Here is a 15,598-nt window from a genome sequence, read left to right as displayed (position 1 = left end):
TCAGTGCCAGAAGATGGGCAGGCATTTCCAGCTGCCTGGACCCCTGTCCTGAATCCCAAACCCTGGGATCTTCCGGCAGTGCCTGGGAGCTGCTTCTCACAGCCCACCAACAAGCACCCTTTGTCCTAAGTTGACCAGATGTGGTTCACGTCCAAATGACCCCACTGCCCGCGCCGTATCGCCACAAGGACGTGTTTCAGGGAGATCTTCCCTTCTGCAGGCTTAGAAAACAGAGGAGTGAGAGTGTGAGGAACCCATAAATTGCTGAAAAGCTTCATGGGCTGTTTAAGGTGAATAACAAGACCTACCCTTTGTACTTAGGTGAATTTTTTTTCACTCGGTCTACATGGCATTTCGAGTTGATGCTAAGGAAATTAGGTTAAGTGGTTCTTTTAGAGAAACACACACACACATTGACCGTGTATGAGGTGTCATATTCCTGTTTTGGATCCAGACCAAAAATCAGATTTTCTGCTGTGCTTCCAATGCTGGAACCAAGGGCTATGATCACAGAGGGCGGGAACCAGTGATAAGACACGGAACCCAGAAGGACAAATAATGAAGATTCCCCACTAAAACCCCTGCCCCTTGCCCACCATGGAACCATCCAAATTGAATATAAAGAGATAGATTTGAGCTGCCTTCTTGGGAAAGTGGGATCACTTAGCTAAGGGCAGTTTGGTTTGCAGGGCACTGTGAAAGGTCAGAGTGTGCCAGGTTAAAACTAGGGGTTAGGGAGCAGGTAATTGCTGGATATATTAAGGATGAGAGGATTTGGAGCTGGAGATTGAGGAAAGGTGGGCAATATAAGGCCCTCCCCCAACTTCAGCCTCCCCTACCACCTCTCCCCACCACTTTCTTCAGAAAAGTCTACAGGCTTATCATATAAATCATCTATTGCTGGGTAACAGACTACCTCAAAGCTCAGTGGCTTCAAACAGCAAAGGATAGTTATTATTTCACAGTTCCTGGGGTCAGGAATTTGGCAGCAGATGATTCTGGCTTGAGATCTCTCATAAGATTGCAGTCCAGGTGTTTGGCTGGGGTTGTACTCATCCGAAGGCTTCACTGGAGGACCTGTTTCCCAGATGGTTCATTCATACTGGCTGGCAAGTTGGTGCCGGCTGTCGGCAAGAGGCCTCAGTTCCTTGTCGCATGGACCTCTCACCAGGACTGCTTGAGTGTCCTCACAGCATGGCGGCTGCTTCTCCCAGAGTGAGAACAGGAAGGAAGCCACAATTCTCATATGACCTCTCCTCAGGAGGTACACACTATCATTTAGGCAATTTCCTATTGGTTGCACAGATCTGCCCTGTTCACTGTGGGAGGGGACGACACAGGTGTGAATTCCAGGAGAAAGGTATCATCAGGAGCCGTCTTGGGGGCCAGTGGGCTTGAGGTCAATCAATTATATTTGGAAAAACTGAGGAAGTTCCGTGTTCTGCATCCAGACTAGCAAAGGTTAAAAACAGAACTAGGCGTGCGGATACACGAGCTGGAGGAGCCATAGGATTCTCTGATTCTGAGAGTCTATCATCCTCCATGAATCAAGGGCAGCTCAAGGCCAACGGAGCTTGAAGAATGAATATAAAATTCCTGATGAGGCCAGACAAGAGTAAAGGGTAGCTGCGTGTCTGACGCCCATGAGAGGGTGTCTGTGAGGGCCAGAGGCTAAGACCACACCCTGGGGGATATTTTGAAATGTCCAGGTGGATACCCTTTGGTCCAGAGATCCAGTTTTGGGAGGGGCCCCAGGGAACCTCATTAGGGGTGCCGACAGCATCATGCTTGCCTGGCTCGGAGCTGAGATTCCTGGGGGCTGAGGTTGGCCAGCATGCCTCCCTGCCAGTCTTGGTAGAGCAGGCCCGGAGCGTACCCTGGGACAGGGAAGGACCGTGAGTCCCCCTGTTGATACACCTGGTGCCTCCACTAGAATGTGAGCAACTCCCAGACCCCACCGTGCCTGACCCAGTCTGTGCCCTGGGTGCCCAGCCCCTCGCCGGGCACAAAAGCAGCCCCACCCAATGGTGCAAAAGTCAAACCAAGGAGAGCCGGCTCCAGCACAGACGGGGTCTGCAGGCACTAAAGACCTATGACAGATCACCTGCCCCCAGCTTTCTGAGCCAGGGGTCTCCTCTGAGACGCCCGCCAGGGAGAGCTGGAGGGGATGGGGGGATGCTTGGGGATCTGTGCGTCTATCTGACTTCTGCTGCCCACTAGCCGGAGGCCACTGAGCCCTGCACTGTGGCGGTGTCTGCCATTTGGGTCTAAGCACCCTTACGTGGGGCTCCAGAATTCTGTCGGGCGGGGATCCTGCTGGAGTCTCAGGCCTGGGCCCTGTGGCCACAGCGTCGGGGGCGCGGGGGGGGGGCTTGAGTCTCAGCTGGCTCAGTGAGCCAGGCTCTGCCCAGAGGGATGCTGGGGGTGGGGGTAGACTGGCTTCCACTGCCTGGGTCCGGAGGTGGGGCAGCTGGAGGGCTCTGGGAGCTGGAAGTCACTGGCCCTGCGGCCGGGCTTGTCACTGCTGACCTGTAGCCGGCTCCAAGGCTCCGGATGCTGCAGGGACTGGAGAGTCGCTGACTGCCTGCTTTCCTTGTGCTCTTCCTCTGCTCAGAAATGTTCAGGCTCTGACTCCACAGGGTAAAACGCCAACTCCTTACACCAGCATCTGGATTTTTCTGCAACCTGGCCACATTCTACTTAGAATCATAATAATCACTTAAAATGGAGGCATTTACCGTCTCTTTCAGGCTGGATGCCAAGTGTTCCCCATGAATTAAACTCTCAGTGAATAATGACAGCAATCTTACTAGGTACTTATTGTTAGTATTCCCGTTTTATTGATGTGGCTCAGAGATGCTGAGTGATTTGACCAAGATCACACAGCGAGAAAGAGGCAACGCTACAATTCACCCAGTTTTTCCTGCTGATGGAACCGTGCTGTGGCCACGGGAATTCTTGGGGTATTTTAGGCAGGTAGCCCCATTGTTAACCCCCATCTGGCTCGTCATTCCCAGCACCTTGCCTTTATACATAATGTTCTCTGAGTCTAGAACTCAAGTGTGAGGGTTAGGGTTAGGGTTAGCGTTAGGGTTAGGGTAACTGTGTGCTCCCCAGGCCCTGTGGGGAAAGGCAGGTGTACGCGGCTGCTTCTTTCTCAGGCCCAAAACCCAGGTGCCTCCTTGATGCCTCCTGGGCTCCCCGCAGATCTGACCCATCAACAACTCCTACCCGCTCTGCCTCCAAAATGTACCCTAAACCCAGGCCCTTCTCTCCCTCTCGCTGCCACAAAGGCAAGGGCGGGGTCCATCCTATTCACCTCGGTTTGCTCGGGATCTGGCATGCAGCCAGCACTCCAAAAATATTTGTTGAATAAAATGATCAAGTTCATGCCTGAGTGGACAAACGAAGGAAGGAAAGAAGAGTAAAGCAGATGAGGAAAGAAAACGTATGGGAACAGAAAGGCAAGTGAATTCAGTTCTGCCCTGCAGACGGGGTAGGGGAGGGGTGTGGTGGGCAAAAGGAACGCTTCACACAAGAAGAGATGCTCCAATCTAAAAAATACAACAAACTAGTGAATACAACGAAAAAGAAGCGGACTCACAGATATAGAGAACAAACTACTGGTTACGGGAGGCGGGGCGGTGGGCAATATAGAGGTGTGGGAGTGAGAGGTAAAAACTCTTGGGTGTAAGATAGGCTCCAGGACGTGTTGTACAACACGGGGAATACAGCCAATATTTTGTAATAACTGTAAATGGAAAGTAAACTTTTTTAATTGTATAAAATTTTTTTAAAAATTAAATCACTGCAAAAGAAAAGAAGAGAGAGAGATGCTCCAGCTACCTGTCAGCCTGACAGGTGGGGAGGGACATGCAGGCATACAGGTGGAAGGGACATGGCACAGAGGCACGAAGTGGCCAGGACAGCACGGGGCAACTGAGGCTCAGGAAGGCAACCCCAGGACCTGCCTCGTCCCTCCTCAGGCTGAGCAAGGTCCTTCCCAGCCCAGCTCCAGGGCAAGGTGGCTGCGTGCCCTCAGTACTCTCCCTGGATTTCCCTGGTGGTGTCTCTGCCTTCCTGGCCCACAGCCCAGACGTGAGATAAAAGAGCGACTTCTGCCCTTTCTCACTCAAATCCTTCTGATTGCTCTGCCTGTGGTTTCTCTAACCTCCCCTCACATCTCCTGCTCCCCCCGCCACCTCACACTTGGGGCCCATGGAACTCCAGTCTCCACAGCCCCATCATTTCATTTCCAGAACAAGCACTAGACAAACCTTGGCATTCAAACACTCAGCTACACCTTGATTTGACTGGGTCTGGCCAGGCCAGTGTTGGGATTTTGCCCCCCACTTCTGAGCAGGAAATTTTCTGCCAGAGGCTGAGTTCCATTTCTTCCTCCCTGATACCTTTCCCAGAGCAAACCCCAATCTCAGCTGCAAACTCAGCTCCCAACACCAAGAGGAGGAGGCCGGGAGCAGGGCCTGGATGGGGGAAGGCGTGTGAAGCCAGATGGGCTCATTTGAAGCAGGATGCCCAACAGGGTACGTGGGAGCCAAGAGGGGAGCAAGGCAGGTGTCAGGGCCATAACCAAACAAGCTGAAGTTCATGGCAGGCCCCACCCAGACTCCTTGGAGAAGAAAACATATCCCTTACCATTTGCAGGGTGACTGCCGCGTGCCAGGTTATATACAAACGCCATTGAATCTTCACACAACTGGAGAGGAAGTTATGTTAGGACTCGTTGGTTGCAAGTGACAGAAGCCCAACTCGAGCCCAGTTTTAACTGATTTAAACTCAAAAGAGGATATACTGGCTCTCATAACAGGGCAGGGCAGGAAGGGTCTACCCGCGGAAGACTGGGAAGGAGGACGAGGCCACCTTGAAGACCATCATCATTCTCTCTCTCTCTCTCTCTTTCTCTCTCTCTCTCGGCAGCTTAGTTCTTTTGGGTCACCGTCCCCACTCAGTGCAACCAGGAGACCCCAGGTCTACAGTCCTACAGATTCATGGCGAGAATGGGAAGAGATTTTCATCCAATTCCAAGCTGAACAGTTCTAGGGAAGGACTCTGATTGGCCCAGTGTAGGTCACATGCTTACCCCTTGGACCAAGGGCCAGGGTGATGAGGGCAGATTAATGGCCCAGGCTGGGTCAGGTACCCCCACCCTTGTAGCCAGAGAAGGGCCCGTCAGCAGAATGGGAGAGGGACACGGCAGACAAAAGCAATAGCAGTGGTGCAGGTTTGTTGTTTTTTTAATAAACATCTTATTTTGGAATAATTTTAGATTTATTTAAAAAAAGATGCAAGTAGAGCCCAGAGAGTAGCTGTGTACCCTTCACCCAGCTTCCCCTGATGTTAACATCTCACATCACCACAATGCATTTGTCAAAATTAAGAAATGAGCACGGGTATATTACAATTAACTAAACTCCAGATTTCATTCCGTTTCACCCATTTTCCACTAATGTTCTTTTTCTGTTCCAGGATCCTATCCAGGATCCCACATTGCATTTAGTCATGTTTCTCCTTAGTCTCCTCTGGTCTGTGACAGCATCCCATTCTTTCCTTGCTTTTCTTGACCTTGACAGTTTTAAAGGGTACCGATCAGGTATTTTGGAGCATGGTCCTCAATTCGGGTGTGTCTGAAGTTTTCTCATGATTGCTCTGGGACATGGGTGGGGAAGAAGAGCACAGAGGTGTGGTGTCGTTGACATGGCTGCATGTCAGGATGTACAGGACCGGTGATTAATGTGGGGTCTAGGCCCACCTAACAAATCGGGAAACTGAGGCTTGGAGAGGCTAAGCTACTCATGCTAGTCAGTGGTGGGAGGAATGCGAACCACGCCTGACTCCCATTGTCAGTTCTTTGGAGTTGCAGCCCAGCTCTAGGAATGGGAAGGTAAGAAAGGCTGCACCATGGAATCTATGTGAGGTTTGCAGCTAGAAGACTGAGCCCAAGCCTTCTTCTTGGGAGACAAGGCCCTGGAAGGATTGGCCCGGGGGCCTGGAAGCCACAGTAGACTCTAGCCAGGAGGGGCAGGGAAAATAGACAGGCTGGCACAGGCTCAGCCAGGTAAGAAGGTTGAAGGAAGGAGGGAATGGCAAGCAGGACGGGCCAGAGCAATCCAGGAAGCCTCCCTAGAAGAGAAGGCTGCAATTGTAGGAACAGTCAGGAGGCTGGCTCAAGGTGTGAGGTCTGTCCCAGGAGACAGGAGAGCAAAGTGTTTACGACCACGAGCCTTGGAGTCTGACAAGACTGGGTTCAATTCCTTGTGCTACCTCTTCCTGCCTAGACGGTCTTGGGCAAGTAACCATTTCCCAAGCTGATCTGGGGCTTTCTAGCCTCCAGGCTTTGCCTGTCCTGCTCTCCCTGCTGAAATACTCATTCCTGAGCCAGCTCTCAGACCTCCCCAGCCTGGACCAGCTCCATAATTTGTGAGACCCAGTAAAAAATGAAAATGCGGGACCCCTTGTTCAAAAATTATTAAGAATTTCCAGACAGCGATGCAGAGCATTAAATGAAATGTGGGGTCCCTTAAGGCAGGAGGCCCTGGGTGACTGCACAGGTTACATGCCCATGAGGCCGACCCAGTCCCCCGCCCTCAGTGACCATCCTGACCCTGTGCTCTGACCCTGCCATATTTCCTCTACAGCTCCTTGAACATTAACCACAAGCTGCCTACCGATGTCGCTCAGGCCACTGTATCAAGCAGTTGCTTTGCTCTCCTGTGGTTTTTCCTTGTCTTGCCCTGGGTGGAAGGTTGGATGAGATGAACTCCAAGGTGTTTCCAACAGTTAAATTTGATGTCCTCTAATTTTATGGCTCTAATATTTTCTGCCAGGAAGCTTCAGAGCTCCCGTGCCTAAGATACTATGGGTCGAGAGGTGTGGGCTTCCCTCATGTGGTCTCAAAACCCTGACCTCCCTGGGCAGTTGGAAGTTTTTAGATGAAAGAGGAAAGGTTGGAAGAATTTCATTCACTTCCATTTTGCAAATTTGAAATGGAATATTAATTGTGATTTTTTGCAGGTGCTGTAGCCTTGCTGGCACACTTTTTACATTCTGTGCGTTTCTGCTTGTTGGTTAACTTTGCTTTCCCCCATTGTTAAGAGGCAGAATATTAGAATCAGACTGCCTGCACTCATCTCTTATCTCTGCCATGAAAACGTGTGCAAGTTGTTTAATCTCTCTGGGGCTCAATTGCTTTATCCGAAAAATCGAGATGAAATGAGTTCTATATCTTCTAGTTACTATTGCTGCTAAAAATTCTAGTGGTGAAAAAAAAATCCCACACACAACCATTTTATTCTGCTCACAATTTTGTGGGTCAGGAATTCTGGAAGGGCTCAGCTGGGCAGTTCTCGCTGGGGGTTCTCACGCAGGCACAGTCAGATGCCGGCTGCGGATGCCATCAGCTGATGCATCATCTGGGCTGCACTGGATGTCCAAGATCGCTCACTCACACGGCTGGCATCTGGTGCCTGCTGTAGTTTGGCAGCTCTGCTGGAGCTGGTGCCTACATCCAGCATGGCAGAATCAGGGGAGGTGGTGGCTGGCTTCCTCCAGAACAAGAGTCCCAGGAGAACCTGGTAGAAACTACATGGCGTTTTTGCACCTGAACTTGGAAATCAGAAAGCATCACTTTCACTGCCTTCTATTGGTGATAAGCGAATCAATAAGTCCAGCCCAGATTCAAAGGGAAGGGATGGAGATTCCAGCTCTTCACAGGAGGATTGTCCAAAAAATTGGGAGCATGCTTTAAAATTGACACAATATATATAAAGCACTTAGAATAGTGCCTGGCACATAGTAAGCCCTCAAACATGTTTGTGTTGTATTACAGCCCTAAATAAAATGGATTGATGATGCAAAATGGTTTGTTGAAACATGAAAGTAGTGATGAAAATATTAACAAAAATTCTGTAATTCAGAATAAGGCATAACCATCAATAGTGACTAGGATTTTGATATGCCTGTGGAATGCGCTGGTTTGGAGAGGTATGATTTTGCACCAGCAAAGACAAACAGTAAAAATTGAAAGTACAACCCTACGTACCTGCCAGTAGATCTGTGTCATACCTGTGACCAGTGTGGGGTCTCTCATGTCAGGTTGTCCGGTGGTGGGTAGGAGCCTCTGAAGTTTTCACATCTGTTTCCCCAGAAAACAATCCAGGCATCACTCTGGGAAACGACTGGAGTGTTTCTAGAACAAGCACAAAATAAAGCTTTCCAGTACAAAATTGATGACTTCCATCACTAACGGCAGAGAAGAGACCAAAAACACAGAGGCATTAATCAAGGTGGCTGGCCTCATAGAAAAGCCAGGTACAAACCATTCTATTACCAGGACCATTAGAAAGCCGGCCACACGGTGACTAAGTCAGAGCAAACAGGTTAAGCTATTGGCAAAATTATTTTATCTTTTACCAAATACCGCTATTGGAGTTGGGGGTGGTGGTCCATGAAATTAATGGCCAACGATGTAGAAGACTTGTAATGATCACACATGCATAGTGGCTGATACTTCCCTTTCTTTACAGATGCACAAAACCAGTGGCAGGCAGAGCATAGCAGACCTTGGCACCTGTATGGAGGGCGTGGCAGACAATCCCCCTTCCTCCTCTTAGCTGAACGCTGGCTGCATTTGATGAGGCGGTGTGCCCTCCTCTCAGCCAATCTTGAGAATCCTGTTCCTGATTTTCCAGCCTCCCTTGCAGCTAGGGGTAGCCATGTGACTCAGTTCTGACCAATGAGATCTAAGCAGAAAGCAGCTGGTGGGTTTCTGAGAAAGCTTTTTCTTTTCTTTGAAGTGAGACATTACTGGTGGGGCCCCACCTTCCTTCCACCTTCCTCCCACCTGGAATGCTGGCATAATGCTGGAGCCAGTGGTGGCAGCCATCTTGTCCCTCCTGGAGGCTTCTTGTCACGTGAGGAGAGCAGCCCCTTGGCAGCAGGTGCATAACTTCTCCTATGTCCCCAGTCCTCCAGTCTCTCCTCCCCATCTTCACCCATGCTACCAATGACCTTGTTTCCTATTTCACTGAGGAAGCAGAAGTAATCAGACAAGACTCCACCAATGCCCACATCCCTCTTTCTAAGACCAAGCCTCCATGGTGCCCTAGACCCAACCCCCCTCATCTCCTCAAGGATGCTCTTCCAGGATTTCCCCCTCTTTCTCCTTCATCTTCATTTTCATTTTTCCCTCTCTAAGATCATTCCCATCACCACACACGTACTTATTTCTCCATCTTAAAAAAAAAAAAAAAAGAGAACAAACGTATGGACATGAAGGGGGGAAAGCGGCAGGAGGGGGTTGGTGATGGTGGGATGAATTGGGAGATGGGGATTGACATATATACACTAACACATATAAAATAGATAACTAATAAGAACGTGCTGTATAAAAATAAATTAAATTTTTTAGAAAACTGTCTTGACTTCACACCCCCATTTCTCTCCGTTTTTTTTTTTGTTTGTTTTTTTTTTTTTACAGAAAGAAAAAATACCCAAAGAGCTGTCTCTATTCACTCACTCACCTCAGTTCCTCTCCAGGAGGCCCCTGCAGTCAGTCTTTGTCCCTCCTCTCCACTCCTTGTCAAGGTCACCAGGCTCTCACCTCAGCTCTGACTTGTCTGGTCAGCCACCTTAGACACGGCTGACGACTCCACCTTGAAACTCTCCCCTCTTGCTCTTCTCCCACCTGACTGTGAGCTCTGGGAGAAACAGAACATTTGCTGTCTTGTTCACTGTTCTATCCTCACCCCCTCAGGGGGTCAATGCTATTTAGTCACTGAGTTAATGAAGAGACTGCTAGTTATCCCCCAATATCCACGCTCCCCTTCTTCCACAGTACTAATAGAAGTTTTGCTGAATACGTACATAGCTGCCCAGATAAAGACTATATTTCCCAGTTTACCAGGCAGGTAAGTGTGATCCTATGACTGGATTCTGGCCAGTGAAATGAGAGTAGAGAGGAGTTGTGCAGTTTCCTACTCATGCCCTCAAAAGGAAAGATGCATACCTCCATTTATTTTTCTGCACTTCCAATAGGCTGGAATGCAGGTGCAGTGGCAGGAGCTGGAGCAGCCATCTTAAACCAGATGGTGGCGCCACCTGCGGGTTGAGGAAGGCAGGTAATAAAATAAAAAGCTGTAGCCTATCTGCACTGGTCCCATTATGCTCAGACTGTTATACAAGAGAGAAGGAAACGCAGACTTATTGAAATCACTGTTATTGGGCTTTTGTTATAGCAGACAGGCCGATATTCTCAGGAATGCGCCTTTATTTATTAAAGTACTTAGAGATGGATTTTTTCCATCACCTGCAGCCTGATTTGTACATCTATGAGGGAAATGTGCTCCATGATTTCTTTGGGTCCTGTTCATCACTCAACATTGATGCTGCAGGAGAGAATTTTTTTGGTTAAGTTGATGGTAACACTGTGAGCCACGATGTGGACTGGAAAGTGACACGGGGATCAGGGCTGACTCTCGGCCACCCTGTGGGCGTCAGGGAAGGGCACAGCTCCGTGGATGGAGGCACTAGCTCAGGCATGCCAGCGCTCAGCGCTTGTTCACCGAGAAGCTGGCAGGCAACAATGTACCTCCCGATCTTCATTCAGCACCGAGAGAAATGGAGAAAATAGCAAGTACAATCAAACCAAGGTCACTGAGTGGATGTCTTTTCAGCAGCTGTCAGAAGAGATGGGCCGAGCAAAAATCTGTGCAACCTGAGCAACGCTCGCTGTTGAACAAAGGTGCACATCAAGTTTTTCTGAAATGAAAGACAAGATTGAAAGTCTTTCTCTACAAAACAATGACGCCAATGAAAACCGTTCCTTTGATTTTAAAAAACATGACCTGGCTATACAGTCAGCACCTTGAATAATCTGTCTCTGTCACCTGGGGGCTACATCACAATGTTCACATTTGATAAAAGATACCAGGGTTTTGTAAGACTGAATGTGGGGCACATTTCTTGATCCCCAAGAGCCTGACTCTGTCCCAGCACTTGATGATTTTCTCCACTTGCTCAGGGGGAGAAATCGATTACACAGCAACAAACATATTAAAAGCCACATCGAAGAGCTCCAGCTGAACAAGAAGGAATCCTCTCCAGTGTGAAATGCAACAAAAGCCTGGGCCTGGCTGTTTGTCCCCACGTTTTCCAGCTCTCGAGGGTGGTGCCTTCTCCTCTGATGAGTGCTAAAGAGAGGCCTCCGTGAGAAATTGCTTCTTCGTTACTTCGGGGCCGTGTCTAATCCTCAAAGCCCAGAACCACCTAATCGCGACCAGGCACTTGTCCCCATCCCCGACCACCTGTGGCTGATTCATGGGTTGTAGGGTTTGGTGAAATCGAGAGGGAAAGAGAAGCAGCTGCCTGGCCAGGAAGCCTGAGCCGCTGGTCAAGCTGGCGCCTCGCGGGGCCAGATGGGAAGCCTGGCTCGTTCATCCGCTCAGCAAGGGGTGAGTGAGGGCCTGTTATATGCCGGGGACATGGGGGCCTGGAGGATCAGTGGTGGACGTTAAAAAATAAAAATAAAAAAGATAGAAGGATTACAAACAAAATCATCTCTCTCAATGAAACCTTTAACTGTGCTAAAATATACATCACAAAATTGACCATTTTTAAATGTACAGTTCCGTGGCATTAAGGACGTTCATACTGTGGTACAACCGTCACCACCATCCATCTCCAGAACTTCTTTATCTTCCCAAATTGAAACTCTATACCCGTTAAACACTAACTCCCCATTCCTCCGTCCGCCAGCCCCTGACAACCTCTATTCTCCCTCTGTGTCTATGAATTTGACTATTCTGGGGACCTCTTGTAAGTGGAATCATACACTTCCATGAGTGTATAATATGGAAAATCGAATTTGACTGGAATCAAATTTGGAAATTTGATTGGAAAAAATATGGAAGTCAAATCTGTCATTTTGTGTCTGGTTTTCTTCACTTAGCATAATGTCTTCAAGGTTCATCCATGTGGTGGCATGTAAATCAGACTTTTATTCCTTTGTTAAGGCTAATATTCCATTGTATGTATTTGTGTTGTATCTTTATACCTTTGTATATGTTATGTATTTTGTTTATCCATTCATCTGCAGATGAGCATTTGGGTTGTTTCCACCTTTTGGCTGTTGTGAATAATGTCGCTATGAACACTGGGGTACAAGCTGTTTGAGCTTCTGCTTTATCAGAGGATGTACTTTCCAACTCCTTTGGGTATATACCTAGGAGTGGAATCGCTGGATCATATGGTAATTCTCTGTTTAACTTTTTGAAGAACTGCCAAACTGTTTTCCACAGCGGCTGCACCATCTTGCATTCTATGATGAATTTTAAACTGACTTTATTTCGACTTTTTAAATGTTGACCAATCTTTGAGGTGGTTGGGGGAGGGACAGAAATTCCTGCTGCGCATCGCAGCTGGGCTGTGCAAATGGAGAGGAAGAGGCAGAGATGGGACAGATGGAGGAGGAGAGAGAAAGTCCTGGGGATCCACCTGAGAGAAGCCATGTGTCCCAAATACCCTAAGCTGGCTGAGGGCTGCCTGGGGCTGGCATCGTGTTTGGGAAGAGCTGAGAGAAGAGAGAATCACTCATTCATTCAACCAACATCCTCCGAGCACCGGCCCCACCGCGAGCTGACCTATGGAGAAGGGAAAACCCAGCCCCCCCGTTGTGTCTGTACTTTCACCGTGTCTGCCCAACCTGCTACTCATCTCCCCAAAGGACCCACACAATAATAGCAACCAGTCATTAGGGGTTCACCAGGCGCCAGCTGCATTCTAAGCACTTTACAGAAGTTAATATTTAATCCTCACAACAATCCCCATCTCACAAGTGAGGCGATAACTGCAGCTCAGAGACGCTGAGTAGCTTTCTCAGGATCACACAGCTGGGAAGTAGAATAGCCCACACTCCTCACCCCAAACTGCCTCACCCCAAACTGCCTCTCCCAAACTGCCTCTCTCTTCAGCCTTCTCTGAAGATGCTGAAGGAGACACCAGCAAGGGGGTTAACATCACACATTCCACGGGATCCGATATTCTCCAAAGTCCCTCTTGGAGGCTGGGACGCCACCAAGGATTTCTCCCTCCAGCCCTCTAGGTGTCCCTGGGTCCTCCTCCCTTCTGCCAGATTCCTGCAGTGCCCAGCCCCAGCCTACCCCCAGCCCTCTGCGGTGACACACTTCTCCTTCTGGAAAGCAGGGGTGACACACCCACTCCACCATGGCGGCCTCCACGGAAAGCCAGGCCCTGCAGATAGCAGCCCCACCTCCCCGAGCGCAGGCAGGACTGCTGAGAGCAAACATTTTTCCCCTTTGTCACATAGAGTAACAGACTCTTGAAAAATCACATACTCAGAGGATCACAGCCGAATCTTATAATCTGAGGCTCTCCACCAAAGAACCTTAGAACCGTCGACTAATAGAATCTTGGAGTCAGTGACTGGAGAATCCCAGAGCACTACAGTCTCTCCATCACAGACTGGGCAGTGGCTGATGTCATGGAGGGGCCCAGGCCAGCAGGCTGACACAGAGCAGGCCAGGAGAGTGAGGGGGTCTGGGAGGAGAGGGAGCCTTGAGGGTGCAGGGTGCGGGTGGAGGAGGGAGGCCCGGCCTGTCATGCTAGAGGAAGCAGTTGGCGGGTGAGGCCTGGCTCTTGTTACTGATGGTTTTTAATTATGTAAATCAGCCCAGGGCCTGCGTCTGGCACAGGCTTGGCCTCTAGCAGCTGGCAGCAGAATTAATCAGTAAATAACCAGCTGGATGGGGCCTGTGAATAAGCACCCAGCCATCCCCCACCACCCTTCCAGAGGGGTCCTCTCAAGCTGGCGGGGGTGGAGGGAGTACGTGAGAGCTTCAGCTCACAGCTGTCAGTGGAGCTGCACGCACATACACACGTGTGTCCGCACACACACATGCATACTCGCGCATGCTCCGTACGTGCAGCTGCAGCTTTGGACGCACCGTGTATATGCACAGGTGGATACACCTGCACACACAGACCCTCGGCTGCAGCAGCCCCGTGTGCCCGGCACACATCTCCCCACAAAGAGCCCAGCACATGCCCAGGAACATAGCAGTAGGAGGCAGGTTCCTCATTCCCACCTCACACTTGTCATGTCTTGGGTGGGACAGAGCTTTGCAGCTCATGGCCATGGCCTTTCTCCTCCACAACCGCCCTGTGAGGCTGGCCAGCTGGGCTGAGGCCCTGGTTTTACAGATAGGGAAACTGAGGCTCAGAGAAGGCACTTGCCCAGGGCTGTATCCAGAAGTCTTTCCTCCCCATCCCTCGCCCCAATCAAAGGTTCAGAGAGGTTACAGACCCAAGAGAACTGGGGAAGAGAAATGGGGGGGTACTGGGAGCCCCAAAGATATGTCCTCTCCCACTGAAGCAGGGCAGGCTGGGCAGCCCAGTGGGGGCCAGGCCAGTGGGGGTCCAGGCAGTGGAGGCTCGCTGCTCTCCTAGGGAGCTGTGATGAATTGCTCTCTCCTGCAGCTGGTGCCCTCACTCCCGCTCCCCAGCGCTGCCCAGGGTAAATCTCAGCCTTGGCCGTTCCTTGATCACTTTCCCTCATCCAGGGTTGGGCTTTTGCACCATCCCTAGTGGCAGGAGGGGACTCGCAGGGAGAATCATAAAATTAACAGGCAAGGGGCTTCCCTGGTGGCGCAGTGGTTGAGAATCTGCCTGCTAATGCAGGGGACACGGGTTCGAGCCCTGGTCTGGGAAGATCCCACCCCTGGTCTGGGAAGATCCCACATGCCGCGGAGCAACTAGGCCCGTGAGCCACAAGTACTGAGCCTGTGCGTCTGGAGCCCGTGCTCCGCAACAAAAGAGGTCACGATAGTGAGAGGGACGCACACCGCGATGAAGAGTGGCCCCCGCTTGATGCAACTAGAGAAAGCCCTAGCACAGAAACGAAGATCCAACATAGCAATCAATCAATCAATAAATAAATAAATCTTTAAAAAAAAAAAAAAAAAAGATGTTCTCTCCCAGTAAACTGGAAGAAGATATTTACAACATTTACCAAAGGACTAATATTTCTATTAAAAAAAAAAAAATTAACGGCCAGGTTTCCTCTTCCCCTCTTCCTTCTCTCTGCCTCCGGCTTTCTGCTGGCCTCTACTTCACTCTGGTCGGGATCCCTTTATAAACATTGATTGAGGGAATGAATTGAGACACGAATCAATTTCTGAGATGTGGAGCCGTGGGTCCGTGGCTGTGGGTCTGGCTTACTGTGCAGCTGAGGTCAGCTCTCAGCACCCGCTTCCCTCAGCCTCAGCCGAGGGGGCTCCCAGCAGGAAGAGGAAGCAGGAAGGTGCCCTTTGTGGTCAGCGGGCCCTGGGGGAAGCTGGGAAAGGAACTTGCAAGCCAGGGGCCCCTAGGAGGTCAGCCTTTTGGAGCCACCACCCCCTAGAGCAGCTGACAAAAGCCGGGGGCTTCTGAAAAGGCCAGGATGCACAGCACTGGGAATTTGAAACAGTTTAGAGCAGTGGTTAGTGGCTTGGCCTCTGGAGCCAGCCTCCTTGAGTTCGAGTCCAGGCTCAGCCATTCAGTAGCTGTGTGACCTTGGGCAAGCAGC

The 15,598-nt window shown here is 50.1% G+C and overlaps 1 long non-coding RNA gene across 1 annotated transcript; it reads right to left on the bottom strand.

Annotated features, from left to right (window-relative positions):
* Window positions 1-932: 932 nt before the first annotated feature.
* LOC309640821 lies at window positions 933-4,912 on the bottom strand. Its single transcript, XR_014252413.1, has 2 exons — window positions 2,530-4,912; window positions 933-1,452 (listed from the first exon to the last, which is right to left on the bottom strand). It is a non-coding gene; the product is annotated as an uncharacterized lncRNA (long non-coding RNA).
* Window positions 4,913-15,598: the final 10,686 nt, after the last annotated feature.

This window comes from Balaenoptera physalus, assembly GCF_965194825.1.
Source record: "Balaenoptera physalus genome assembly, chromosome: 13".
In the NCBI taxonomy this organism is placed as follows: domain Eukaryota; kingdom Metazoa; phylum Chordata; class Mammalia; order Artiodactyla; family Balaenopteridae; genus Balaenoptera; species Balaenoptera physalus.
The sequence above is the reverse complement of the archived record's forward strand: the minus strand, read 5'-3'. Positions and strand labels throughout refer to the sequence as shown.